Source organism: Ambystoma mexicanum, chromosome 1q (assembly GCF_040938575.1).
Source record: "Ambystoma mexicanum isolate Mex_15411 chromosome 1q, UKY_AmexF1_1, whole genome shotgun sequence".
Classification (NCBI taxonomy): Eukaryota; Metazoa; Chordata; class Amphibia; order Caudata; family Ambystomatidae; genus Ambystoma; species Ambystoma mexicanum.
This window is the reverse complement of record NC_090922.1, coordinates 1,234,415,855-1,234,441,647: the sequence shown is the minus strand read 5'-3', so window position 1 is coordinate 1,234,441,647 and position 25,793 is coordinate 1,234,415,855.

Genomic DNA, 25,793 nt, shown 5'->3' with positions numbered 1-25,793 from the left:
CATGCTTTTGTCTATGCTCAGCGAAATCTAGAGAGATCAGCAGATAGCACGAAGACCCACTATGACTTGAAGACTACCAGAAAAGAATACAATGTAGGAGACCGGGTCTACTTATACAATTTCCAAAGGAACCAGGCCAAACAGCGCACATTTTTGCGTACCTGGACGGGTCCTTTTGAAATTGTAGACAAAATCTCACCAGTCGCCTACAAAATCCGAATCCCCAAAGGCAGTTTGGCAGAAGGGGAAGATAAGTGGGTCCATATTAATCAACTAAAGTGTTGCCATCCTAGGCACACTCTGCAGCAACTGGAGGAGTCTTCTGGAACCCCGGAGGGGGCCACTCCAGCTCCATAAAATTCCAACTCTAAAATATTCCATATATAGTCTATAAAATACAATAATAAAAAGGTGTCCTGATTTATCAAAATGTATGTGTCCGCCCCACTACATTAATAGTGGTTGGGAAATGTCTACAAACATGTTTTTGCTTTGTCATCCTAGGTCATCATAGTTGATTGGAAACCATGGAGACTAACCAAGGAGGACTACCCGGGGACGGGGAGGAAAGATCCGAGGGCCCTGGAGTATCGCTCAATACTCACATCAGGACTGGCGAGGAGAACCGATCGATCCACCTTTGACGGAGGAAAAGATGATGAACTTTGCCATTTGTGGAATCAGAAGAGATGAAACTGACATCCCAGTCTTGCAAATTCCCGTTGATGGAAGATCAATGCCAAATTGCAAGAGGGGGGCATGTGGGATGTTTCAACCCACTAGTCCAGGCCCTGCAACATTACTGTGCATTGCTTGCATCAGGAACATCAGAATGGCCGCCGGAAAGCATGCTGCTTGCTAAAAATCACCCAAAAGTGTGCAGTAAAAATCTGAAAAATAGGCCGCCATCCAAACACAGAGCTGTTTGAAAATACGTTTTTCTTGGTTATCAAATTTGCAAAAATCATGGCTCACAAACCACCTAAAAGATCCAACCTCCTTGTTGGGTGTTAAACATCATTCTACTTCAAGAATCCACATAAATACAATGTCCACAGAAGTACCCTTATCAGAAGAAAATCCACATTGAAGATTGCTTGCTTGGAAAATTATGTTGAAAATGGGTGCAATACCGTTACTCGCCTCTGTCAGACGCTGGCGATCTCTAAATCTGACAGGTGAAACTTGTGTCTCAAAAGCTAAGTATGCCAAAGAAAGACTTGCTATCAGAAGCCTAAGTGGTGGATTCAATTCAAAACTATATTCTAAAAAGGCTTGAATTAAGAAATTGGTTGATGTATTTGTTAAAAATGTAATTTATATTTTAGGAAAAGACAATTTCAGCCATTGTGTTTAAAGTTAAAGTTAGCCACACTGAGCTTCAAAGACATTCCACACCTTCTCCCAAACAAAGGAATCTTTCCCCTGCTCTCTGCTAAGAAACTGGCAGGCTGGTGTGAAAGGAACTGGGAGGGGCACTCTGGCATGTTGCTCTGAGTGTAGATAAAGGACTCCCTTCAGCTGAATGAAAATGCTATTTCGGGTGTGACTGACATCAACTGCCCTGGCAGGAAGAAGACCATGTGACTCTCTGACTCAGCCGAGCCTTGGAGGTTGGCCAGACTGAAAATGTGGATTTGAAACTAAAGTAACTATGTTTTGGGAAAAGACTTATAAAATATTGTGCCGAACTAACAAAAATATGAAACTTAGAGATTATTAAAATGAAAAATGTGCTCACAGTTTAAAACTAATCTGTAATCTGTGCGATGTTCTGAGACTGAACAATGACAATTATAATATTGTAGCTATTGTGATTATGATATGAAGATGAAAATTTACAGAAGTATGCCCAGATGGTATGTGCATGTATGTGTAAAATATTGTACAGATCCGAAAATGTGTAACCAACCAAAAGCGTGAAAAATTGTCATTTATGAACCAAAACTCGTAGGAAGATAAGATTTGGACAGAAACGTACCTTAGGCAATCTGTGATGTGTATATGTATTATCAACAAGTTTGTTATATTGTAAATATGTTTGTTTTATGAAAAATAAGATATACTGTACAGAGACAAAGGGGAGGTTTTCTCCCTGAGCCATAAACATGACACATCATGACACATCATGACACACTGTTCCTTTCTCAAATCAGGAGAGGGGGAATTCCTTGACCTATTAGATCCTTATAGGGTTGGGCATAGACAATCAGCCTCCCCACCCACTTTGGAAAATGGATAACTAGGGACTGTTGAGGACCCAGAAGGACAACTTCACTCATCAACTGATCCACCGGAGAAGCACCCTGCAGGAAGATCCAGACTCCAGAATCAGACTCCAGAACCAGACTCCAGAACCAGACCCCAGAACCCTGAAGCAGAGGCCTAACCCAAAAAGCTGAACCCTTTTCAGCAGACCTTTAAGAGCTAGCAACCTGATTTTAACCCCTAAACTTCCACAGGGCCTAACCCATTCAACAGCTTGGCTGAGCTGTTTTGTTGCTTCTGGCCAAGAACCCATGGTCCAGATCACTCCAGCAGAGCTGTAACCCAGAACCCATCCGATCCAGTCCAAGAGGCCGTGCAGACCAGAGGGCCTTGCTGAGAGCAGTACCCAGTGCCTGAGACCTGGCTGGTGGCGAACAAATCCCAGCCAAACTCTTGACCAGATCTTTGACAGGCCCATTCCATTCCAAAGCCATAGTAATGAGTATTTAGTATAGAACTGTCCATAGTCATCTCTTAGTTTAAAGTAATCCTATTCAATCCATTTCAACCTATCCAGAACTACATTATAGAATCTTGTGTCCATCCTGAATCCTTCTCATCAGATAGTCTGTGATAATTGTAGTGATAATCATCTGTGCGCTGATATTTTTCTGAAGAAATTCAAGTGTCCTGGCGGACAGAAGTCAGAGCAGAAGGCGCCCTGTGCTGGTGGCTGTCCCGTTGGGTATCTTGCACTTTCATAGCCCATTAGTCTAAGTCCATCTTGGTTCCAAATCTTTAAAGCGCATCTTTCATTTTGAAACTGTGATTCTTTTCTGACTAAAATCGACCTTCACTAAAACCTCTGTAACTTTTGAACCGTACGTCCTAGAAATTTAAATGTCATTTTGAAGCTAACATCCTCAGCTTTCAAACGAACAAACCCAAAATCCAATTCCTTATAGATTTTCCATAATCGCGTTTCTCTCACGCAGAATTTGCATTTGGTTCAATTTCACTCCATATAAAATAGCTATTTCTTGCTTTCAAATTCTGAATTTCTTTTTCCATCTGCTCATCATTCTACAATCATTGCGAGTGTCTACCTGAACCAATCCAAAGCAACTCTCACTTGTTCTGAATCCCATTAGTGAATTAAAATCATTTTTAGTATTTTCCCATTCATTTCAAACCACATTTAAAAGCTATTGACCTGTTTAAAATCATACCTCTTCTCTCTAATCTTGCTGGGGGGGAATCAGGATTGAAACTGCAATTGTTGATTGTTATTCCTGAAACCTGTGTGCCCTCATTCCATATCTTCATATTGCATATTGGGGGGAGTGAGTAGTAACAGAGGGAAAGAGTAATCCCATTGTCTTTGATATATCAAGTTTTATTTCTGTGTTGCATTCTTTCCAATCATTGCATTTCCTTGAACCATACAAAGTTATTCTCTGCTACATTATTCTTCCTATTCCTACTCCTAATTGATTAAAGAGAATGTTGATATTGTAATATTACCCATTGCTGATCATTGTTCATATTCATAAGTGTGATATTCAGATATTATTCATATTCATAAAAGTGTAATCTATATATTGTTCAATTCTTCAAATAAATCATTTAATTTGCAAAACAAACCTATTTCTTGGTTCAGTGAGACTGGGGGGATTCAATGAGAGGGGCGTTATATATGGGTATATCATCCAGAATTAAAAGAACTTTTGACATAATAATATATAAATAAGGGTTTCCATTGGACATCCCATACTAGGCATTGACTTAGTTGGAGTGCTGGATTGAAATCACTTACATCAGTTTTCTCAAGGACATTTTTTCAATGTGTGATGTCACAACAATAAACACGTAAGATAGACGCTTAACAGACTAGATGAACACCAGCTGGTCACAGATATCTCTGCCTCTAATCATTACCCCTTCATGGAGTTTAAACGTACCGCTTTCACGGCGTCTTTAATCGCCATGGTAGTCTATTTGTTCCACTTTCTTTGGGACTATCGGTACACGTTTCTAGCCGCTTCTATTAAAAGCATAGGAATAAGGCGAATCCTCTCACTTCTCAGGCGTCTTCCCCGGTAACCTCTCTCTTCTCGGGTGTCCTCCCCGGTAACCTTTATTTACTTAATTATCCTCGAGTCATTATCCCCTTATATATATATATACATTCTTCTCTACTTCTAACTATGTTTTGTTTTCCCAGCTCCCTCTGTTACCTTTTCACTTTACTTCTTCTAAAGCATGAAATTTTGCCAAAACACTCAATATTTTTTACTCACCGTTCTCATATTTCCTCTCTGCACCCTCGGGATCATTGCCTTCGTTTCCGCCTTCTTCGGCTTTCACCCGCTCAGCTGCCCGTAGGAATGGGAAGGGATAATGTGGGGAACACGGGTCCCATCAGACCTTGGTCTGCAGTTTTTTCTTACACTACCACTGCCTATGGGGAGCTTCACGGTCTACTCTGCCAAATGGCAAAGGACTTGTGATATTGCCGAAGACCTAGAGTTACTTTATGTCAATGGGTGTCTTATCCTAATCAATAATCGATAACCATCAATCTCTGCTGCCAAGTTTACTCCAGAGACCCGCGTCTGGCCCCTAGAGCCGAGGTTTGCTCAGAAGTACTTTAAGATGAGATAGCTGCACCCTTGAGATGGGTGGGGTGCAGATTTATTACTCAAACACCAATCAATAAGGACAACTCAATGGTTTGGCAAAGGGAGTTTGTTTAATGACAAGTACAAAAAACGGGGAGTCATGGAAATCAGCAGTGATGTGATTGTCCTTCTCGCTTCAACTCCAACCAACTTCATACAAGTTGTAACATTTACACTCAAACCCGTCATAATTGAGGTGTAACACTCAAAAGTTAACATGCAATTCTATTGGTTAGGAAAAGGTATCTTTAATATAGGTACTATATCTGTATATGGTAACGGAGTGAGGGGATTGGGTAAACACTGTCAGTTGGCATCTAAGCCCTACCTTCAAAAATGACTACTGAAAACATCACTAAAAGTACGACATTTCATTGGTTCTACTAACTATAGGACCCTAGATTATTTGGTCCGTTGTGATTGGGTTGGCACCAACCCCATGCATATTCTTCCACTTCGCTTAGCAGCACGCAGAACGGTCAGCCAGGTGAAGGGTGCCCATTAGTTACCCAGCCTTTCTCCAATTAAGGTTACAATCAATCATCGCTTCAGCAGCTGTGTCAATTATTTCACAGTGGTTGGCCTCGAAACTGCATCTTCTGTCTGGAAAAGTTCTGATGTCTCTGTCTGGGCGTATGCCAAGCGTAGGTGTGAACCCATGCTTCTTCTCGCTCGGCTGGTCACGTGCTTCCCACACCATGAATTTGTCTAGTTTCTCTCAATTTGTGTATTTGATTCTTATTTAGCACACCACCTGCCTACGCCTCGTTATCTTGACCTTTCAGAGACAGGATATTCTGTTCTTAAGTTTCAATTATATGTAGCTACTGTTCGTTCCTTCTATTGGTATGACCTTGGCTCTCCTGGTACGAGTTGCATCTGCCGAGTTTCGATTCAGCCGTCTCTCCTCATGTTGCTAGAATATGAATCTTCTTGCGTTTGGCCTTCAGTAACCTGGTTTGGTTCTGCTTTTGTGCAAAGTGGAATATACTTATACTAAACTACTTCATTTGAGGTGATTTAATGTTTAATGGCGCTTGCCGCACTATCCTTCTACTTAGCATAGCAAGCCGCACTGTTTTCTTAGCTTTCTTGCAGTTCCAAGCATATTTACAGGTGTAAATTGGTTGAAAATCTTCATCTTGTTTACAGCTTGAACTTCTTTGCATTTCAACATCGTTCTTCCACTTTAGGTTCACGATATCTTTATTCATGGTGCTTCGTCTCTTTGTGTCATTGTCGGGTTGTCATTTCTTCTATCTGTGAGTCTGTCCAGGTCGCCGGGATGTCACCATTCATCTTCCATTAAGACTTTTTTGGTTTCTTCCAGGACAGTACTTAGACACTCTTTGTTTCGTCTCATTTGCTGGTAAGGTTTTCTTAATAGATACCTTACTGTCCATGGTTGTCTGGGTTTCGGTAAATCAATAGGTGTTGCTGGGCAGTGACCTACTGCAGCTCTCTGCTAGTTTATTTGCTCATCATACGTCAATTATTTTGGTGTGAACGTTCCTGGTACCTAAAAATGGTACCTCAAAATGGGTGTCTGGAGTGAAGGCTTTACTTTGGACCTCCTCTACAAAATGTATTTGTTCAAATAGTGTGCTTAGCTGGGGCCTTTCTTTAAAGCTACAGAGCTTAATTGTCTGCTGTGCTAGTCACCTTCAAATACCTTCTCATGTAATATTCATTATCTGCAATACTTCTCCTAGCCCTTACTGTCTTCACAACTGGGCAGAATACCATTTCCTGCTTTAACTGGAAATCTACTTTTTTTTTACATGTTTCCTCTGCAGGACACATTTGATTTCTACCTACCGAGCTTCTGGTGCATGTCTGTCACATGATTTCCCTTCCTATGGGTAGCCGAATCCTTATTCTGCCTACAATTTTCTGCCCTACTTGTGTAGTGAGTCCCTATCTTGTGTACATGCCTTCCTGTCACCTAATCTATTCTATTATAAAACACACTAATTGTGCAAGCTAACGCCTTCTCTGTTCCCTACTTGCGTGGTGCAAAACTAACTATCCTTTGTGCCAGCTGCATTTCCAGGAGAATTTAAAGTACAGTTTCAAATGTGTCCTTTCTTATCTTATAATGTGTTTCTTCTGAAGAAGGCAGGGGGGCAGAGCCTGAACATGCTGTCTACTCAATAATTGCCCCACTACATTCCCCCCTCTGGTCGAGTCATCAACCACTCCTTTATTTTTTCTCATTATATAATAGCCATCCCTGGACAGCCACACTCTGGTGACCCCCCTCAAGTTACCTCCTTGTGCTACGTATTCTGCTGGACTGCATGTCATAAGCCATGACTTGCTATTGTCTTCACATTTCATCCAGTGCTCATTGTAGTTATGGGTATCTTTTGGGCATGTAAACAATGCTCCAGGTTGTCCAGATGGGTACATGGGACAGTAAACTTAATCATGAGTTTGAGTGTACTGATGTATGGTGTCAGCCACATTAACCATTACTGTCATTTGGGCTGCATTCTTGCCAGTCTTTTTACATTGGCTTATTGCTATTCTCAAGATGCAAAAAGCCATTAGGACTAGTATCAAAACCGCCAACAGAAATTGAATGCATCTGTCAGCCAGGTAGGCATCCAGGAGAATGTATAACTGAACCAGCTATCGTCCTCAATGTCGTCCACTTCTTCCTCCATTTTATCATGCAGCTCTTTCAAGGAGTAAATGTCATCTGTCAGGGTCCCATTCTCCTCATCATGTGCCAGTACATATGTACAGCAACTTGGACCTATCTTTGGGCACACTCCTCTCTCCATGGTTGTGAGGCGGTCCAGAACATACTTGTTCTGTAGGGTCATCAATCTAACCGCTCTTAACTCCTCCTTGATGGCATTGAATCCTTTTATTGCAACATTAATACTTTGTAACAGTTCCCACCTAGGTATATGGATCCAGTGTGCATTTGCTGCTGCTAGCAGGCCATGCATTAGAAAGGATGTGAAGAACATTGTTGTTTTACCAAACAACTTATGACTCTCTGAGATTTCATTGAATGCAGCATTGGCTTCTTGGAAAAATAATTTGTTGGTGCGTTTTAGGCACAGTGATCTTTTCTTCCTGTTGTGTGTCATTGAAGGAAAAGTTCCAATGTCAACCTCACTTTGTGGCATTACTAATGCTGGTGCTTTTAATAGCACTATTGTACATATGCCACCCCAGTTGGGTGGAAGCTGCATATAAGCTCTTGTACCGCAGGCCCAGTAATGGTCCATTAGTACAGCTGTGCCAACATTCATACCTGGTAAATCCATAATGCATTTGCACCCTTCATTATTACCAAGCATTACTGAACCCTTATTTCTAAAGCATAATGTCTGTGCTTGTAGTTTGGTTATGGGTAGTGGTCCTGCTTCATCTTCCACCCATGTTAAACATTTTGCAGTTTGTTTCCATTCCTCATGGCACACTCTGTCTGCATTTTTTATCACTTCTATTGGCGCAGTCCATACCGCCTCTGCTTTGCATCCCATTATTCCATCAACCCATCCTCCTGAGGAATATACTTTCCCTTTTATTTTTTAATTGTGATCTGTCAGCACGAGCTATCAAATTAAATTGGGCATGTGTACACCTTAATATTTGGTGATCCACTACTTCGACATCTCCTCTTTTTGGACCTGATCGGATGTACTTGAGCACCTTACTTTTCATTTTTATACCCTCCATCATGTGTGCCTCTTTCACATAGTTGTCTACGCATGGGAATTCTGATCCTGTGAGATACTTCATCATGGCCGATTGTTCCTGAAATTGTCCCCTTGTCTGGCATACTGCGAGATGTACCAAGCAGTGTGCTCTGTACTCAGGTACTTCTTGAGGTATAATTACTTGAGGGGCTGTCATGTTATAGGTGATAAGTGAGCAAACAAAGCAGCGTTTCCTTGATCTCTCTTGCCCCACCTTCTCCAGCGCCAGGGGACCACTTCGGTGGTGATAGTGCGCGGTACAAATGTCCTTTAACATTAACATTAACATTAACATTGACACCATGAGTTTCGTTCAATATTTATGGAATTGTCAAAATACCATCTCATTTAATATTAATTATTTGCAATACTTCTCCTTGCCCTTACTGTCCCCACAGCTGGGCGGAATACCATTTCCTGTTCTAACTGGATATCTACTTTTTTTACTTCTTCACTAACATTATGCCATAGGGACACATTTATCTTATCATAATCCGTCAAATGCAGTGTGAGATAAAATAAGAAATAAAAACAATAAAAAAGAAATGAAAACAGAAGGACTCCAATAGCCATACTGTCAGTCCTTTGTAGATGAGTCCTGCAGCGTATTGATCGAGGTATTATGAAGAGATCAGAAACATAAGTATATGAAAAAAAGTTTACTTAGTCCCGGACAATAGAAGGTTATTATTTTTCAATCGTGATTGAGGTGAGCTGTTTTCAATGCATTTTGTAACCAGACATAATGACAATAATAAAAACATTTGATTGATGATTTTCAAACCACTTGCACTATTGTGTTATTCATAAAAAAAATATAAAAATAGTGCTGATAAAAAACATGAAATATAAAAATGTGGAAGATAAAAAAATAGTCTAGGACTTTTAATTTTTATCCTGGAGAGAGTGAGACCTTTTTCCCACTCTCTTATGTATTTTTCTTAGATTTTAGCACTGTGTTTCTTTTGGTTTTGGAGTCTGACAAACTCCATAGGCATCATCTTTTTACATTGTGTCACACAGCACGTTTAGTGCAGTGGCATATGGAAGTGTTTTAGGATTTCCCAAAGGTTTAAATATCTTCTCTTGGATAAACTACTGTTTCCAAGAGCAGTGAAGTGAAATTGACTTTACTTACATTTGTAACTTTCTAAACCCAGCACACAATATCTTACAATAGGGTGCTGGAGAGGTTGCTTAGTATCCCCTTTGTCTAGTTTCTCATGTAATGTTGTTATGTTACCCTTTCTATAATTAATGGCTTGGGGCAGTGGTTTACTTTTTCCTACCATTGTGTGTTCTTACTGTGGGCTGCAATTCCCTTGGTTACAGTAAAGCACCCATTGGTGCCCATTTTGTCAAGATGGCTCCAGTCTTCTTTTTTCGTCATTTCTTGTTGGAAAGGTCCATCTTGGAATTTATTCTGGGCGCCAGACCAGGTTTTGTCCCTTTGTTAATTATGTCTTTGGCGTGCTTCACTGCGGAAGCCCGCCTCTGGCTCCAGCATGTCTGGCAGGGCAGGTAGCGACGGAGGTTCCCGAAACTCCCTGTGCTTAATCCCCTTGGTTACAGGAATGCACCCAAAGGTCCTTGGCTGTCCTTGCAGGACAGCCATCCTGCTGTGTGAGTGACAGCAAGGCTGCAAATGAATGGGAGAAACCTGCATAAAAGGTGTGGTCTTTTGCTTGGAAGGCAGAGCCGACCACTGGACGAAGGAATCCGAAGAAGAACTTGGAAGAGACACCTGCTGCAACTCCTGGACCGTTGGTTTGCCCAGTGAAACCCTGCTGCAGTGCTGAAGCTCCGAATTCACCTCAACTAGAGAAGCCCTGCAAAGGCGCGTTATCAAAAACCAATTAAATAAATAAATGTTTTCATCCCTTTACCTTTTCTGTTGCAAAGCACTCTGGTTTTGACCTTATGCATACAGGAGGTTGTTGGTGGGGACCCAGGATTGGATCATTAAGGTGGGCTTAGCCTACACCAGTCACTTGGGGCCATTTGGCTTTAAAAGGGGGTTGAGCCCCTGTTTTGGCAGATCATCTGAAGACTTTGCAAGGATTAGCAAGAAGAACTCATTTGAACCCTGGCTGAAGGTACAGTCTCCCTTACAGCTTCTGCCAGTGAAGGAAGGTCAGGATTTCCAAAGAGGGAAGCAAGAGCCCTTCCCTAAACATCTCCAATGCAACAGAGGGAGTTACTGAGTCTAGATGACCTTACAGCAGCTCCAGAACTGATACCCAGCCAGCTCACAGCATGCCCTGCTAGGCTCTGCAAGCAAGCTTCCTAGGTGGGAAGTGCCAGAGAATCAATGAAACAAACCAAGGACAAGGCCGTTGCCTGGAACACTCTCCTGACTTTGGCCCGTCCACCTTAAAGGATGACACAAAGCCCAGTGAAGAAGCTAGGAGGAGTGCATCGACAAGCATCAACCAGTGTCCAGCTTAAAGGACATTTTCTAGCCAGTTGAGCCCCTAATGTCATCGAAGACGCCTTGCCCAGTGCTTCAGACATGGCAACCAGCACATGACACAACGGTTCTTGAACCCGAGCCACTATGAAGACCAGCCTGCAGGTGTCCATCCAGCCTCGCTTGCCGAGCTGCCTGCCGCCTGATACCGGCAGCTGTCTGCCATCCTGAACTCTGTCGCAGGAGCAGTAAGAACTTCTATAAGCACAAGGTACATTGTGGTTCTGTCCCCCTGGTCCTTCTCTGAAGGCCCCTGGTCGCATTTTACGACCCATTGCTCCCTTTGTGTTGAAACCAAGTATCCTTGAACTATTGCGATTAATTACTTTACCGACTACCCTCCTGTCAGTATCCAGAGTGCATCCCTTTTCCTTCTTGAAACTGTCTGTCATCTGCATTCCTAAACAGGGTGTGCTAGAAATGTCTGTTGTGATAATAATAAAGTAGATATTTTTATTGAAACTCGACTGGACAGTCCCTTTTATCATTGGGAAGTAATTGTATTTTCGGTGTGTTGCAACTAACCAACGATCCACGACCTTGCCGAGATAAGCCTGCCGTTCCGTCCACGTTAACAAAATTGGACAAGGAGGTTTATAATTTGCTTGTGTTTCCAAACTGTTTGGATCCCTTCTGGTGTACTAGAGGTGTGGGGCTGATTGATGAATTAGAAACCGATATTCACCCCTGGACCACTGGTGCCCCAGAAGTTGATTCGTCACAGTCCCACCCATCTTTCTATCTATTGTGGATCAAAGGGTCTCTCTGGTTAATTGATCTCTCTGTGGTTCCCTTGAAGCTACTGCGAGAACAAACTTTCTGTCTCCATCAATCCACATACTCGTACCTTCTGAATGGAGTCCACATGCGGGGGTTGCCCACTGTAAACACAGAGAACCAGACATGATAAGTCACTGTCCTTGATACTTAGAGGCGGGAGTTGGCTTCAGAGGGTGTAGGCTGTGTCCACCCAGAGTACACGGGTCTATGTGTATGTTGTGCGGTGAGCACAACAAAATGTGTTGTGATTAGCCCCACACATTTTCCCAGAGGTTGATCTACTATCATTCAATGTCATTTAAAATTTTAAAAAAGCCCTGGTGAGCGCACACCCACCGTGCGCGTGTTTGAATTCCTCACAGATAGTCCAAATGCATGCAAAACTCAGCCAGTGGAACATTTATGTGGTGTTGCTGCCTAGAACATCTTTTTGAGCCACGGGTAGCTTATGGAATAGGGGTGTAGATATCACAGACAAGCCACATTTTTTTTTAAAGTGATTCTTCTAACTTTGTTTGGGGTCGTATCAAATATACCCCCATTAGTTAAAGTGTATCTTGGGCGGAGGTTAAATGCACATTGCTTTGGTGAAGATTTCTGCTGCCTGATCGTTGGCAGAAGGCCCATTTCATGTTTGCGGCCTCAGAGCACATGGGATTATCATGTATAACAGAGCTGTCAATCAATTTCTGCCATCTGATGATGTTCGTGGCATTTGCAAGAGGTTTGAGATCCAAACGAAGGTCATGTAGGAATGGGCTATATGTTTGTCCACTGCCCTCTGATGTTGCTTTACACCACAGCTACTCTGCTCCAGTCTGTGTTTTTTTTAATGTAAAGATGTTGATTTCTGCAGGCACAGCTACATGTGGGTGAAGGGGGTGGCTATGGCCCATTATGACGTGTGAAATTAATGGTGGGTGATTAGAAAGCGCGGGCGTGCAGTAGGCGATCACATGATTATTTTTTTCATTGTTTTTCAGGCAGTCTTGATGGTACAGTTAATAAAACACTGAGATCTTGTTGGGGGAATGCAGAAGAGGCAGAATGCCAGGGAGAGGGATTTGTGATGTGGAGCAGAGGAATGCCACCAGGTACAGGGTCCAGACTCCACGGCTCATCTCAGGCTCGTCCTCACCTATGAAGTCACTGGCTTCACACCGCTGACGTTGAATACTCCAGTCAAGTGCACGTGTCTCTGGAGATGCGCAGTCTGAATGGAAATTGTCCACACCAACTCGAGATGTCCCCTCATCTAATGTTCACCAAAACCTTTTTTATTGCACAATGGGCCACAAGTCCCTTCTCTAAAAATGAGTCACCACTGTGTGTTATCATCCATGCAAGTGGTTCTGATGCTGCTGTGAGAATGTTGGATGGAATGTAGAATGTGTGTTGCTGGAGATTACAAGAGTGACTGTTGGTCAGGACTTCAGGATGGGGCTGTGAGCTGAGAGGATGCATGCTCCCTTTGTTCTATCTAAACCTTAATCTGGAATTGAGGTATGAAGTACATTTCCTGTTCTGTACTTGCCGCCTCCTGCCTGGTTCCTGTGACCTAGTCCCATGACAGATGCTTCATTTAGGTGAAATAATTTACGGTCTCTTGCCTAGTTCCTGTGTCCTAGTCCTATGCTGTATGATTCACACTGCTAAAAAAAATGCTACTGTCCCTCTCCTTGATCCCACGGAACGAACGTAATACGTGTCTACATTTGATGGCAACACCCATTGAAATACCAATACAAATAAAGAGCTTGTTGAAATATGAATACACATAAATAACAGCATGTTTGGAAATGTAGACATGGAATGAATGTTGAAGGCGCTTACTTTCTGGCGAACTCAAATATCTGCTCAGAGTGCAAGAGTGGTGAGGGGAGTTCAGCGTCTGAGCTCAACCAGCCCATGGTTCTTATCTGGAGACAGTTCCTATAGGCTGCTCTCATTAGCCGTGGGGGGCACCTGTTCAATAATCAATAGACTAAGGACCCAGCGCCAGTGAATAGGCAGCGGGTGGTAATGACACTCGCGCCTTGAGCTGCATTTGAACTGCTGACCCGGAGGTGAAAGGCGTCCTGACCCCTGTGTCAGAGAGTTGAGCCGTCCAACGCATCCGTGTCTCATTTTTCAACATATCAGTGCCTCGGCACAGTCGTTGGGCTTGAACTGAAATCACTCTTGGTTTATTGTGACAGGAATACAAGAGTCACACATAAGGCACACAGCCTCTCGCGCTCGGGATCAGCCCACACGCACAGCACGGCGACGAAAATACAGCTTGCCCGCGTTAGAATGCATCATGAACTGCCTGTCAGGTTTCTCAAAAGATAGGCCTGCGTGGTTATGATAATGTTCAAGAATTATACTTCGGTGCCTGGACCTGCGCTTGAAAACTTAAAAACTGAAGAAATAAAGCACATATGTCACTTAGTAGGCAAATATTCTAATTCTGAGCAAAAGAAAATGCTTAGAATATATATTACTGTTTAATGTTCAGGAAAGTTTACCAGGCATGTCAAGTCTCACCAGCACTTAAAAATAATAGAATTGCCCAGTAACGCCTTGAATTGGAATCGCCCTGCCATGATTGAACTCGCAGGGTGTTTTTGTAATACAATGGTGACCTGTCGATTCCATAGTGCTATGGATATTGAAAATCGCGTGGCTTCTGTAAAATGAGCCAATTGCACGCTCGATAAAGTGACATCCACAAAAAAGGATTCAGCATCTAGAAAACTAAGCACGTCAATGAAGCACCAAACTAATCGGGCAGGCAGCGGGTGGTGGACATGTAAACAAGCATTGGCAAAGCCAAACAAATTGGTCATGCTTAAGCAAGGTATAGGCATCAGCCGGCATTGGCATTTTTTAGTATATGGTACTGATGCTATTTCTCAGCTGATACTATAATATAATATGCCCAGATGCTCTGATCATTTGCAGCTACTGCTATGATATGCTCTGTTACTCACCTCATGTGTCGAGTACTGCTATTATATACCCCATTCCTATCAAAAGCCCAGGTAATCACAACATTGCCAGATATTCATGAAAAGGGCAGGTATACACACTGTTGTCATTTGCCAGATAATGGCTGCATTCGTAAGATACTCAAGGCATCGCCATCATATCCCAGCTACTATTTCAGTGTCAGACCATTGTGAGATGAGTTTCGCTGCATTGTATGTGTGTGTGCAAGAGTTTTTTGGAGTGCACTGTCACTGAGCACTGGGGTGACTATCAACCCTCTCGTACCAGGGCCATAATCCAGTTCATGACAAGTGGCTTTTGATTGGGCAGGCAGGTCAAGTGGCCGGAGTCTTTAGTTAGCTGCATTCTTTCCAGGCCCTCTAGGGCCCATGCACTATTTCTGTGACCCATATGGCACTTTGTGTCAAGAGTCTGATGATTGGGCACTTGTGTCAAGTGACTGGTCCAGCAGTTAACATCATATTCACCAGACTCTCCATGCCCAGCACATTACTTCGGTATCTCACCATGATGAGAGAAACTCCACGCCAGTGACAGAGAGAGAAAGAGAGGGTGTGTGTGTGCGTGTGTGTGTTTGTGTGAATGTGCGCGCCAATGTGTGTTTGGGGGAACATTTAAAGAGAATCGAGGCGACTATCTACCTTGACAACAAAGGTCCTTAATCCAGTTCAACACCTGCACCCGGCAAGCGGGTCACTTGGCAGGGTTCCCACCCACACAAATCCAAGATCCCCAGGGCAGCCTTGCCTGGGCAGCCGGCAAAGGACAAAGGCTTGCCTGTCTGCCATGCTGTCTGCATCTCCTCTTCCCATTCACCTTTAGCTCCCTGGAACAGTACTCAGACCACTGTACAATGAGTGATTGATGTCAACCTAAAAAATCCATTCCTAACACCTCAACTCAAATCTAGCCAATTCAATTTTGCATATAGGTACAGCACATGCAACTATGTTCCTGCAATGCATTTTGCATGCAGGGACTCACCATCCTCGCTACACCTACTTTATTTGTTATTGCTTCCACATTTGTTGTGCCGCCACACAGCAAAAGTGGGCTGTCTTGTCTGTGGTCCCACAGATGGGTACCACATTGATAATATGCCTGGGAACCCATCTGTGTTATTTCTCCATATTATGTCAGTTTCCGCTCTTCAGAATGTGATAAGCTCCTGGATGTCCTTGTAGCTGGAAGCGTGTCCCAAGATATGCCTACATGTTTGCTGACTGCTAATTTTGGCCCCAGTTGTATCTGGCTATATGTATGATCCTCACTGTGATTTCCCCCCTAGGTTTGTACCTGCTACCTGTATGATCTCTATGTGGTTGTGTCCCTATATTGTGCCCCACTACATGCATGCTCCCTTCTGTGATTTTTCTTCTAGGTTGTGCCCGATTACATGTACTGCATGCCATACCTTCCCCCGGTTTTGCTCCCAGAATGTGCTCCACTGACTGCATGCTCTCCACTGTGAGTTTACTACTAGGTTATGTGTCACTGCATGTATAATACCTACTGCGATTTTCTCTCTAGTCGGCACCCCAATACATCCATGCTGCCTTTTGCGATTTGGCCCTAGGTGGTGCCTCACTGATTTTGCTCCTTCGTTGGGCCCCTTTATATGTATGCTCCCCACCATGATTTACTTCCCAGGTTGCTCCCCACTGTGATTGTTCTCTAAGGATGTGTATCCCACTCATCTGCCCAACTAACTGCCTCACCTCTAAAATCACCTTGCATATCACACAGCCTACCTCATACATTGGCACTTCAAGAAACTAGTCTCTAAGTGCGAACCTGTGTTGCTCTACGTTGTCTTGCTTGCATGGCAAACGTGTTGCTCTGAGCTATCCTCTAGGCCCCAATAACATCAATCCCACCAATGTCACAGTACCCTAACAGAGCTATTTTATTTATTGATTTATTTATTTATGTATAAGGCGCAGGAGCCCACAGGCATCAGGGTGCCACAAGAGACAGAATGGAAGGGTATAATAAAAGATCTCAGGGTACACTAGAAACACACATAAAGACATACCACAAACAACACATGGCAAGAAAGTAACCACGATCCACAATCAGGTTCAGGTCGGAAGGCAGATTCAAATTGTTTTTACAATTTGCCAGGAAAGTAGGGAAAGTACTATGGCCACAACCAATGACTGCACAATCTTTATCAACTTCCGAGCACCAATTGTCCAAATCTAATTTCTTTAGCTCTATGACATCTATCCCCAAGCCTTGGATTTGCAGCGCAGTGATTTATCAAGTCTTGGGCTCTCCTCTCCAGATGAAACACATACACAAGGGCCACTACAAAACTACATAGAACCACACAGGCACTTTGACTCCATTTATTTATTTATTTTGCCATTTAAAGAGCGCACCAAACCCAGGGCCATCTGGGTGCTAGTTTACATAAGCTCGGTGGTTGCATGGTTACATAGGAAGGTAGTTTAGAAATATACTTGGTAATGGAGTAAGTAGTGTACATGAGTATAACAATGCAGTTGCTTCGGGCCTGCACTCATCTGCACCCCTGGTTTCCCATCAGCCTCTCCCTCTATCTCACTATATCCCACTAACAACCCTAACCTCCCACTTTTCTTGCAAGGTCACAGCGAGGACACCAACGTCACAGGAGTGAGGTAATCAAGAAAACTCTAGATAACTTTAGATGGAATTACTCAAACACTCTTATGTCCTGCTAGCACGTCATAGCCGATTTGCAATATTCCCTCTTAGCAATTTGTTTTCACCTTCCATTTTGCCGACTTCTGCAGCATGGGCAGAATCCATTGTGCCCAGTTAGAATATCATGCGCAGATTCCATTATGTACCCTTAGCACAAGATAGCAGATGCTATAAATCCCACTTAGCACAACAAGCTCACATTTCATTATGCCCACCAAGGCCATATTCTAGAGTGTCTATTTAGCACAGCAAGTTCTGAAATCATTATGGCCAGTACTCATAGAATAGCCAGATTCAGGCCTGATTTGGTGAAGCACAGTTTGCACTGCAAGTCCAAAGCTCATGACGCCAGTTTAGCACTAAAATGATGGATTCCCCTATTCCAAGTTAGCACTAAAATGCTTTAAGCCCATTTAGCTCCATAAGGCCTGTTTCTATTGTGCCCAGTTAGCCATGCAAGCCCAGATTTCATGATGCACAGTTAGCACTACCAACTGAGTATACCTAATAATGCAAGTTAGCATGCTAAGGCCAGATTCTGTTATGCTCACTTAGCATGGCAAGCCTATTCCTCTCTGCCTAAAACACTGCAAGACCTGATTTGATCATAGCCAGTCATGATGCAGGAGATCATTGCTTCCCACGGCTGCACTAACCATCTCCCGGCCCTAGGAATTAGAGGACAGTTATACGGCTTCAGTGGCTGCGAGAACAGCAATGATACGCTTGTCTCCTGTGTACTGACACTATTTAGGTTCCTGCCGAGTGAGGGGAAGGGTGGTCTTGCACCTAACCAGCTTTGGCTGGGTCCAAGCATGGCTTCCCTTGGTGCCAGGACAGGGAAGGCAGATGGGATCTGGGGAAGCAGAGACACAGGACCAAGGCATCCTTTCATCCCCATGTCCAGCCCGCCTCACCAGCCTACCTGCTTTTGACAGTGAGAGGGGGAGGCGGTTGTGTCAAAGTCAGCACCCCAGGATGCAGTGGGTGAAAAAGGACACTGTGCCCTTCTTCTGTTGTTTTCAGCATTGCACTCATGTTTTTCACAGCATTGTGCTGTGTGCATCCTTTTGCAGCACATTGCTGCACCCTGAGAAGGATCAACCTATCAGGCAGTACACATCACACCATGTCTGGAATGCTGGAATGCAGTTTTATTTTTATATTTTATTGTTTTATTTACATTTTTTATATACAGGAGGAACAATGTTCTTTTTATCACAAAAGAACGTACCATAGATGAGAAATCAGATTTGACGGGAAGCGTTGAGCTTCTTGCAATGGGGTGAGTTTGAGGGACATTCTGACCAGGTTGTGGAGGGAAGTAAATGGAACAGTCACCAGGAACAACACATAAGTGGACATACATAGATTAAGGACAATGAACATTTGATATTTGTAAATGCAGGTAGGCAGTACGGCCAACTGTGCTCGGGATGTGACCATTATGGGTGTAGTGCTAGAGGGGAGGCAGAGAAAGTGAGAGACAGCGGAAGGTTAGAGGCAAGGAAAATGTTTAGCTAGCGGGCAGATGAGAGGAAGGTTAAGAGGGCAACTCAGAGACAAGCAGGTAGGCTTTTAGTTTGGTTTTGAACAAATCCTTATGGACTGTTTCTCGGATTTCCGGGGAAGAGAAATCCATGCAAGTGAAGCAAGAAAGGAGAAGGAGCGGAACCGAGATGAAGTGCAGGGAGGGCGAGGAGTGGCAAAGTTAGTCGAGGAGGCAGAGCGGAGATTACAAGAAGGCTTGTAGTGCTGAGTAGAGGAGGATAGATACAGTAGTGTCAAACCATGGATCAATTTGTGAACCAGGAGAAGCCATTTTAATCTCGCTCTGTTTTGCATCGTCTGCCATCCAGCCTGATATGATATGATATGATATGATAGTTTATTTATTTAGTGCCTATAATGTCACGGTGTATTACACGGAACACTCCAGCCAGGGAAATCCTTTGCCTACAATGAATGTGGTGCACAATAAAATGCTTTTTATTTTTAATATACTGAGTATTCTTTTGGATAGGCCTCCAACCCGTCTCGCACCCAACCTCCACAAACACCCCGTGTCACAATGAACTAGGAACCAGGCCGGTGTGTATTAATAAGATATTTTGTTACTTTATTATTCAATGTAACTGAGGATAATCAAAATACAACAGCAACCAAAATTGGGGCAACACAAATGCAGTATCCTATCTAGTGCGGCTGTTACACTCGCTTTTGTTATGATGACAAACAGGAAAATAACAATTCCACACAAAGTGATAGCACCTACAGTTAAGCACTCCCCCCGTAACACACACCCCCAAACATCAATTTGGACTTGATTCCTTTGAATGAAAGGCAGTGGCAAGGAGTCGGAATATAGAAGGAAAATTGGCTTTGGGGTAAAGCCCGCCAGCAAAGAAAGGTAAAACCCGTTTTTCGAGCAAAATGGTAGAATGGGATTTTGATTATTACTTACAACTGCTAGGGGACGGAATAGAAGAAAATGTGTATTGTTTATGCTAAGGAGATTTTAGGCAAAGTTTTAGAGACTACTAATCAGCACACCAGGGCAAAATAGAAATGAAGTAGGAAAATTGGTTTTGAGAAAAAGCAAATGCAAAGGAAAGATACAGTGTCAAATGAAAATTTGTTTATACTGGGGCTTACAATGACAGGCAGTTCAGGGAAGAGGTTTAGCTTACAATCGGAAAACTGGTTTTCAGTGACAAGGACAGAGGCTTATAACAGGTAGACTTCTAGGCAAAAGGGATTGCTCACAATAGTTTGGGTTTAATAGGACAGATGCAAATAGGATTTAGTTTGGTAATGCACACAATACAATACATGGACAAATCGGGTTTTAGTTACAAGGAGAATAATTCTTTTGAGGCAACACTTTAATGACTATAACAATTAAATAAAAACTCCAGGAACAAGTACATTGATTTCGAATTTCAACAATCTTAAACCGTGAATTTGAATGGGGGAATTAGTTGATTTAATTGAAAAATACTAAGGATTTACACAGACAACTAAGAGGATTTTCAAAGGAGATATGCTAACATACACAGGCAAACAAGAGATTCTTCTTATGGGGAGATGACTGAATTACACTGGCAATTTGGGGCTTTCAATGGGATATTGGATGCACTGCTACAAAAATGAAGGGTTTATGCAATTTAGGGCTTGGGGTTTTTGTTACTTAAATGGCAAGCCTTGGTTTAGGATTCAGTAAATCCAGCCAGATCTCGGGACACTCCGGACAGATAGTGCAAGGGATCTGGTCACTGCACACTCGAGGATAGTAAGGTTCAGCAGCCTTCTCTCTGTCCTCCATCTCCTGTCTCCCCGGATTTTGAGTGTGTCCTAGTACAGTCCCCCTTATATAGCAGCAATTACATCACTATTTTTACAATCTAGGGTGAGTGCCCTGTCATTATCCCTGCCGCCAGGATTGGACAGTTTCTCTCTCTCTCTCTCTGCCTCCAGTCAGGATAGGATCAGGGATTTTGGAGCAACATTTGTCTTTCCCATTCATTACCCTGCTTCGTTCTCAGCTCAACTTTTTGGCAAAAACTAGTTATGTATCATAACTTCATAATTGTACTAGCAACTGCCATATGCAACATATATTCTTTTTGAGTTGGTCATGGGGAATTAGCAAAGCCGAACACCAAATCTATGCGATGTAGCATGGCCATGTGCCACCTTTTTGTCATTTTCATAAAATGTACAACAGTTATGAATATGTGCGTTCTCAAGCATGTTCCTAATTTAATTTTTCCACCTTGTCATCGAATCTCATAATTGTCATATGCCCAGATCAGCCCGAAACCTGATCTAACTGGCCATTACAGTTCCCAGAGTCCCAGGTAAATGCAATTTATATCCTTAAAACCGCCTGGAAATTACATGAACAATTGCATAAAATCAGATGCATCCTCAGTCTGATGGCTGCGCAAATGCCTAAAACGAAATAGTCTTTTAATATTGATTGGGAATGTCTTGTTCAACATGTGAGAGGGCTGCTTCATCCCCCACATCCATCTGTCCTCTGGGTCAGCCTGTGACCAGAGGATTTTTATGAGTCTCTTTGAAATTGGCAGTTTGCTCTTTGAAGTGAGTGCAACAAGAATGTGCACCTTTTCGTCATGTTGTAGCCAAGGATTGCCTTCTTTGAAATCCCTGCATTCCTGCCATCATGTCCGCAGAACAGGGAATTATGACACCTCCTGCAGCATCACATTTTATTGCAGGGTTTTTCTAGGAGAGGTGTGATATCCAGCTGGAAGTGCAGCTTTTAATTGTTGCGGGATGTTTTTACCCATGCATACAAGCCCTACCATAAAACTGTGCAGTACTGTCATGGAAAACATCATGATAGCCAGAACTCCCCAGAGAGTGCACAGGGAAAACATGAAGAATAGGCTGCCACCCATTTTTGCCTATGTTGTGAGCACAGGAGGGCACTGCCTAAAACCACCATTGGGCTACACACACAGTAGCCTGAAACCATTGGGAATGGCAATGCTGATTGCCAAAAGGCAATTCAGAACTGTGGGGAATTAATTTTCTTAATCCCAAAAATGGTTGCATTACCAGTACTCACCACTATCAGAAAGCCGGCATTTTAAAACCACCAGACTTTTGTGTGAAACTGAACAAATGAAACAAAACCAGGCCAAGGAAAGACTTGCTAAGAGGTGGATACAATGTAAAACTATATTCTGAAATGACTTGAAGGAAGTAATTATTTAATGTATATGTAAAAATTGTAAGTTGATTTAAACTGGGAACAAAAAGTGACATTTAGCTGAAACCTGGCTTAATGAAACTGGATTCTGCCTGACAGCTACCCCCGAAAGGAGAAACCTCCTCCCAGGCCTAGCTGCATCCTGCTGCCCCTTCCCAAAAGGATTTGACACGTCTCTGATTAGATTAGGGGTGGAGCACCTGGGAACTGGAAGGGAGTTGAACAAAGGCCTGTCCTTGACTCAAGCAAATGTTATATTGGGGGCGTCATAAAATAGCTTCCTCTTGGGAGAAACTGGGGGGCAGCTGTGCCTCTGTGAACAAGCTGGCTTGGGGGAAGTGGATAACCCAGTTATTCCACCCTGTGATGTGGGAAGCCACACCACTGTTTGAGAAGGGAATAATTTTAAAAAGATGGATAACTGATATTGCGGACTTGTCAGAATTATATAAGTAATATCATTATTTTTGTGATTTTTCTGTGAACATTTTAAGAGGCGTGAGGACCCTGTGGTGTATTCTGGGGGGTTGCTAGCGGAAAATAGGGTCTCACTCCAAATGTATGCATGTTAAAAATCTGACACTTTATCATCTGTAACCCATATCCCTGGTGCACATTTGTGTAAAATCTGGAAAGGTTTAGAGGTCGTTATCTGGATGAAAAGGGGAGAATTCTGTCATCAGTGGACACAACATCGTACAAAGACAGGAATTGGATGGTTTGGTGCTACAGAAAATATGTTAACTGGACCTATAATATTACAAAAATAGTTCATAGATAAATATGTATTTGGGTCAGAAATAGATTTGTGTGCAATCTGACAAGGGGAGGTTCCTCTGACCATAAAACCTACAGCATCACTCTGACTCACATTTCCTCCCCCAATCAAGGGAGAGAGGATGAATTGGCCAATGATAAGTGAGAGGGGCAGGTTTAGTTATGACCAACGCACACACCCACTTTCCAAAACACATAAAAAGAGACTGCTGGGACAGGTAGAGACATTCAATTCCATTTGCTGCGGAGCATGCTGACCGACGACTTCACATCCAGAGATCCAGACTTCAAATCCATCAATCTCCAGAACCTGTAGCAGAAATTAACTCCAGAATTTGTAGCAGAGAGGCCTGAATCCACCAGCTGAATCCTCTTCAGCAGGCCTCAAAACTAACCAAACTATTAAACAGCCGGACGAGCTGTTTGAAGTTTTGCCGAGAATTTTTGCAAGAACCTGTAGCAGTACCCAGAAAGCAGTGTTACATCCAGAATCCAGAGAGGCTAGACCAGCAGAGCAGAGCTGACCCAGATCGCTGTGAGCAGAACCGGTGCCTGATTGACCCGCAGAGCAGACAGAACCGCAGCCGGACGTGTTGACCAGATCCGTGACGAGGCCTAGTTCAAATGTATATTGTGAGTACCTAGCAGAACTGTGCAGAACCAATCTCTTAGTTAAAATAATCTAATGCAAACTATTTTAACCTAAGTAGAACTGCCTCCTAGAAATTGTGTCATCTGTCATTTTTAAAGCTGCACGACTTCCTACTCCTTATACTGCGAAATTTACTGCGATTTGCGATTTTGGCTCAATTTCTCCACTTGTCAAAATAGCAGCTCCATTCTTTCTTTTGTTAAAATCCATTTGCAACTTGGTAATAACTCATAGAGCATCGCTAAGGTGAGCCTGAACTAATACCAACACGCATCTCCCACTCACCCTGAATCTCTAGAGGGAATTAAAATCAGTTGGCACATTTTCCCATCCATTGCCATCACATTTAAAAAGCATTTTGGGCCTGTGTTTCAAACTCCTACCTGTTTCCTCAAAGCTTGCTGGGGGGAACTGAATTTCGTATTGTACCTGATTGCATTTCTGAGAACTGTGTGCTCCTCTTCCCATCTCCTTCCATTTCTTACATTGCATAGAGGGGCGGGGTGAATTGCCAGAGAAAAAGTGATTATCTTATCTTTTGCTTAAATCATATCAAGTATTTCTGTACTGCATTTTATTCCTCATTGCATTTCCTTGAAACCACAAAGCATTCTCAGCTACCTCATCCTCTATACTACTCCTAAGTAATCAACTGTACCACTGTAACATTACCCATTGTGGATCCACATCATATGTCTCAGTGTACTATCAGATATTAATTTATTATAAAAGTGTGATATATATATATTGTTTAAATTTTCAAATAAACATTTTAATTTGCAAAACAAACCTACTTCTTGGCTCAGTGGGGTCAGGGGTATTCTAAGAGGGGGGTGTTATGCAAGGGTTGTCATCCAGTGTACTGAACTGAATATAAAAATAAATCAATAAGGGTTTTCCTCAGCATCCCAGACTAGGCATTGACTTAGCTGTAGTGTTGATTGAATATCGCTTACAAAAGTGGGGGCTCGGAGCCTGGATATTCTGGGTTAGAATTACCACTTGTGCAGATTAATACAGTGTGCCAACTGACCAGATACACATATCCGGTTAGATCACCACGCTGTTTTACACTGTGAAAGCATCCCTCAAAGGAACGCTCTAAGGAAACGGTCTGTTTTGCAAAATAAAATACAAACTTCTGTTAGTCAGGAAGGAACTCAAATTCCAGAATGACGACCTTGGTAGATATGAAAATAGCCAGAGAGCACTTCTTACATAAGCTATTTGTGAGAGGTGAGTGGACTCATCAGGACCAAACGGTCTGGTTGCAGGCAATCGCGCAACAGGTCACTGAAACAGGGTCAGATAAATGGGGAGATCAGGGTCCCCTACATGTGGCCCTGAGTGAACTATATATGGCCCCTAAAGCCAAAGATGAACATAATAAGATTGCCAGGATAGCGACATATTTGTATCTATATATGGGAGCCATGCAGGACAAATGTGCTGAAGACCAAGATCTGGCAAATAGGCAACAGATGGCGTTAGATAAGGCCCAATCTGATCTGGACTCTTCTGAGAAGAGGCTGCTCAGGAGCCAGGTGTCAGAAAAGGACAGCATACAGTACATCACTAAAATAAAGGAGGATATGGATGTGCTGCAACAGGAAAAGGCGGACCAGGATACCAGATTTCTGGCCTTGCAGAAGGAGTACCAAGAAGGTTTGGACTCCCTACTGCAGAGCCAGAAAAAGCTGGAGCAACAATTAGATTTCAATAGGGCATGTGCCGAGCAGGTAGTCACCCTGCAAAGCCACCTAGATAGGGAGAAGGCAGAGAGCAATAAACTGATTTTGAAAGACCTGGATACCCAGGCAGAGTTTGACCAGGAGCGCCAGAAAGCTGGTGCCTTCCAAAGGCAAAGGGACGACTTGGCGGCGCAGATGCAGGCTCTTAGTCAGGAAAGGGATACCTTAGGCCAGGAAGTCTGCCACTTAAAAAGGAAAATGGAAGAAAATCACCTGGCCCTCCAGGGACTGGGTGACCTCCAAAAAGAACACCAGAACTTGTTAGAGCACACCAGGAGGGTGGAGGAGGCTCTGGCAAGAAAGGAGCAGGCCAGTAGGGATGGGACTGA